The sequence below is a fragment of the Pteropus vampyrus genome, unplaced genomic scaffold (assembly GCF_000151845.1).
Source record: "Pteropus vampyrus isolate Shadow unplaced genomic scaffold, Pvam_2.0 Scaffold396, whole genome shotgun sequence".
Lineage (NCBI taxonomy): Eukaryota > Metazoa > Chordata > Mammalia > Chiroptera > Pteropodidae > Pteropus > Pteropus vampyrus.
Window position 1 is genome coordinate 623749 of NW_011889177.1, and position 4547 is coordinate 628295.

General features: G+C 45.8%; 1 protein-coding gene across 1 annotated transcript in view; it reads left to right on the forward strand.

The window, feature by feature from the left end:
* The window catches only part of WDR60 (WD repeat domain 60), a 46908-nt gene that overhangs the window by 2107 nt on the left and 40254 nt on the right, over positions 1 to 4547 (forward strand). The window contains exons 2-3 of the mRNA XM_023523605.1: positions 791 to 895; positions 1249 to 1334. The gene's annotated coding sequence lies outside the window, so the exon portion shown is untranslated. The remainder of the gene's footprint in view (positions 1 to 790; positions 896 to 1248; positions 1335 to 4547) is intronic.

The window sequence follows — 4547 nt, forward strand, 5'->3', positions numbered from 1 at the left end:
GTCCTGGCTGCAGAGCGCCGCCGGGCGTCGGCGCGCGGCTCCGTCACAAGCCTGTGGGCCTCGGGGCTACGGGTGGATCCGGCCGCGAGCGTTAGGATGGGGCGGGCTCCGCTGGTTCCACCCTACGGGGCGCGGTTCCTGGAGGGCTCGTGAGGAACGAATTCACGCTCCTGCGTGTTAGACTTGCCGAATCTGTCAAATGACTTCCTAAACAGGAAGGTACTGTTTAATAAACTTTTAAGATGTTAAACACACGCTCCTGAGTGGTTCTGATAGTGCAGCGCCACAAAGCAAAGAAATTACCGTTCTAGTCTTGTGGCATAAAGATGGTTTCTGTTTTGGAAATCTCAGCTACCTCAGAGATGAGAGAAAAAACAGGATAGGTCTCCTTTACGTGTATATAAAATGAAGGAATTTCATGCTGGAGGTGACACAGGAAAAGTGAGAATCTAACATCCTGGCCTACTCAGTATTGAAAATACTTGATTAGACCTTGCTTGTGATTTCTGAGTAGCACAACTTTTGATCATTTTATCTTCCAGTAAACTCGGCAATTCCTAGTTGTGTTTATGAACACGTTCAGTGAGTTCCAAGGAAATTTTAATTACATGTTTAATAGAGCTGGTTTTTTCCCCTCTCTTACTCTTCAAATCTTGTTACTGGCAGCCTTGACTTACTAGCTTTAGGAAGGGCAGGGGCTGTAGGAGAGAAATATAGCACACTTACATGTTTTTAAGTTCTTGAGTGATACGTGTTCATGTCACACGGGTTCTTCTCTGCTATACTGCAGGGATTCTGGAATAACAACTTGATAACTACGCAGTAGCTTCAGGAACAAACCCTGGCATCTTCAGGACAAAACAGTGATAATCCCACAGACCACTCTGCTGTGCAGGTAGGAGAGCAAAAGCCTGTAAGATGAAGAGGACTGCCAACTAAAAGCTAAACCAATCAGCCCTGTTAGATGTGAGGAACCAGACTTGCTAACATGGACTTTGGGATGGGAAAAACATTTGCATGCTCTGGTAACCTTTCTAAGTCTCATTAGTAATTACACTCAGCTTTAAGAACCCTATCTATTATGTTTATCAGCATACCCTCGGGCTAGCACAAAGCCTGGCACAGCAGGCACTAAAAGAATGAATATACCTCTGTCCTTCCCTCATCTGTGAACCTATATAATTATGTATGCATATATGTGTGTGTTGCTATGGAGACATAAATACATATATAAAAATCTTGCTCTAGGGTCTAGAACAGTCAACTTCAGTCAAGGTTCACTAAGCCTCAAACAAAGGAAGTGGCTTTCCCCTTCTCACTGTTCACCAAAATTGGTAAGTTGTAAATATGTAAAAAGGTGAGTCTCAAACCTCTTCCTGTCAACAGCTTAAAGCTCTAATGCCACGCTTCACTCATGACAGTTAAAATCTCACAAGCAATTGCCTTAACACAGGAAGGAGCATGATCCTTCCTGTTTTGCAGTCTTTCCAATAAAGACTTGTAGGATCACATCCTATAAAGACTTTTGTGAACACAAGCCACATAAGAAACCCTGCACGGCTGTGGTAAAGCATTTGACCCTGAAGAGAAGAGTTATGCTGTACACTGACCAGCCTCCCGGCCTCAGCTGCCAGTGTGACCCCACTGAACTTCCATCGCTTCCCTATACTGGACCATAGCAGCAAGGCAGAACATGTCTCCTGCACTGAGTCTAATAACAGGCCCCGCTCCATTCTTAGCTTTTGCTAGTACTCTACTCTTTATATATCTCAGTCTCCTATGACCCCTTCATGTTACCTCTTTCCTTACTTTCTGTGAAGACAGCTCTTAAATGAAAAGCTCGGCTCTCTCAGAGGAAAGATGAGCACCACTGTGAGTGTCCTATTACAAAACTGTGAAAGTTCAGCCTCTACTCTCATCCTTTCCAGTTCCAGAGAAACGCGCTGCCTTCGGTGTAAGTTCAACCCTTTCTGCTTCGTTTTAGATCCCCTCCTGCCTAGGTCTGGGCCTTGTCAGCTACTCCATCTACCTCTTCTGCATCTCCCTATCTTGGTTCCTTCCCTAACAACTCTACATGGGCTTCACTGTAGAAGGCACAGCCACTCTGCCTCTCATTCACATTACTGAATAGTTGTTTGCCTATTTCTTCTTCTTCTGTTAAGAGCTACTAGAGGTCCAGACTGTATTACTTAGTTTTTTTGGGTTTTTTTGTCTCTAGTACTCTATTAAATGAACTTAGTGAGTCAGCTATTGAATACAGATAATGGAATATTACAAGATAAAAGGTAATTGACAAATGAGTTTGTTAGAAAATAATTGTTTTAAGAAGTCTGAGAAATTGCTTTAGCTTCCTCTATAGCCATTTATTCAGCAAATACAGTGGGGATCACGAGAAAGAAGAAATAGCATTTGCAAAGCCCGTGTATATGGTGTCTTTGGGGAACTCTAAGTCATTCTGTTTGGTGATGAAAGAGTGCAATTGGGTGAGAGCTGAGGTGGAAACAAGCAGGGAGTGACATGAGATTCATGTGTTAGATAACTGGCTGCACTAGTGGATGAACTGGTAGGGGCTGCAATGGAAAAAAATATAATCGAGACATAATTATTTTGATAGGAGTTTGTGACTGCACTCAGAAGGTGAGGGAGAAGGATTTAAGGGCCATGCCCAGATCATTCATGGAGTGTATATGTGGATGACTTTGTCTAATATGATAGCTGGTGATGCTTTCCTTACATTCAACAAAGAGTCTGAAGGTTTTCTAGTATCAGCTGTTTTCTCAGTTGACAGAATGACACAGTGGTTAAGAGAATGGACTTGGCATCAGATCATTCACCAGCCTAGCTGTATGAACTTAAGCAAGTGAATTAACCATTCTGGCCTTCAGTTTCCTCATCTGAAAAACAGTAACGGCTTATCTCCTGTGGGATGCTATGAGAATTAAATGAATTACCAAATGGAATTTTAATTTGGTGCCTCATATAGAGCACTCTCTAAACATATCATTGCTATAATGAAATCGCCTTTCCTATTTTCCTTTTCTTTATATTCTTCCTAAGAGCTGATGAGAGGAAATGGAAAAGATAGGAGTGACATATTCAAAACCACAGTATAATTAAATATAAAAGGCTTACCGGGTCTGTTAATGACTTCCATAAGCAAAGTAGATGGATCCATAAAACTATAAACTGGTTCATAATAGTAGGTGACTCAAGAATACAATGTCTGTGAAATAAATTTTCTATCTACAGAAAAATCATGATCTCAAAAACACAGACTGTCAGTAATATGCTTACTGATGCATTGTTCAACACTTGATTTAAGAGTTTATTCTTTTTGTCTGAAAACATTGTGTAATCTTTTCTAAGTAACATTTGCATACTAAACAAATGCAGAAGTCATTGGAAACAACTAAATGTTAAATACGACACGCCTCGCTGGAACAGGACCTGCACCACCCCAGGCCTGCATGTTTAAGATTAGCTTTTATTGTAAGCTTCCAGTAATTCTGATAAAACACACCTGACATGCAGAATATTTGTCTTAATGATTCGGCCCTCATTACTTATGTTGTATACAAACAGTCATCCTTTTAGCAACTACCTTTTCAAATACTTTATGATTCCTACCATTCTTACAGGGTGTGTTTTATCAAACAACAGCATTCTGGAAAATAATCTGTAAAGTGCAAAACCTAATACAGATAAAAAGCTCTTTTCATTACCGACGGATATTTGCGGCGTCTGACGCTGTTTCAGGGCTTGAACATAGCTTTTCCACGAACTTGGTCGGGGGGCTCCGACGGTCCAGGTGGCACGAGGCTAAGTGGACCCGAATAAGCAGCAGCTGACGCGGCAGCGGTATCTTAATTTCCTCCGGCCCTGCCTGCCCCACGGTCAGGGAAGCGCAGCTTCGTTCCTGCACCGAAGGCTGCGCCGCCGGGCGGGACATCCCAGCCTCTCCCAGCTTCCTTCCACACCCTCTCCCTTTAGGCCCAAAGGAAATCCCAGGCCAGCGGCCGTCGGCTCTCCGCTGCTCACGCCTGCTGGTTGCTAGAAGTCAGGGACGCGTTGGCGTGCTAGGGGGCGACTATCCGGCTTTGCCCGGCCAGCGATCGCTCGGCCCTCCCATGGTCGTGCCTGCTGGTTGCTAGGACTCGCGGTCGCGCAAGCGCTCTTAGGAAGGCCGCCGAGCTTGCCGGACCAGCTGTCGCTCGACTCTATGCGGCTTGCGCCAGCCGGTGGCTAGGAGTCACGAACACGGAGGCGCGATGGCCCGCGGTCGCTTTGCCCTCCGCTGCTCGCGCCTGCCCGTTGCTAGGAGTCTGGGATGAGTTGGCGTGCTAGGTAGGGGGCGCCTACCTTGCCGGACCAGCGATCTCTCGGCCCTCCGCTGATCGCGCCTGCAGGTTGCTAGGAGCCCCGGACGCGTAGGCGCGCTGGGGTTGGCCGCGGAGCGTGTCGGACAAGCGATCGCTCAGTCCCCGGCTACTCGCGCCTGCGGGTTGCTAGGAGTCCCGGACGCGTGGGCGCGCTGGGGTTGGCCGCGG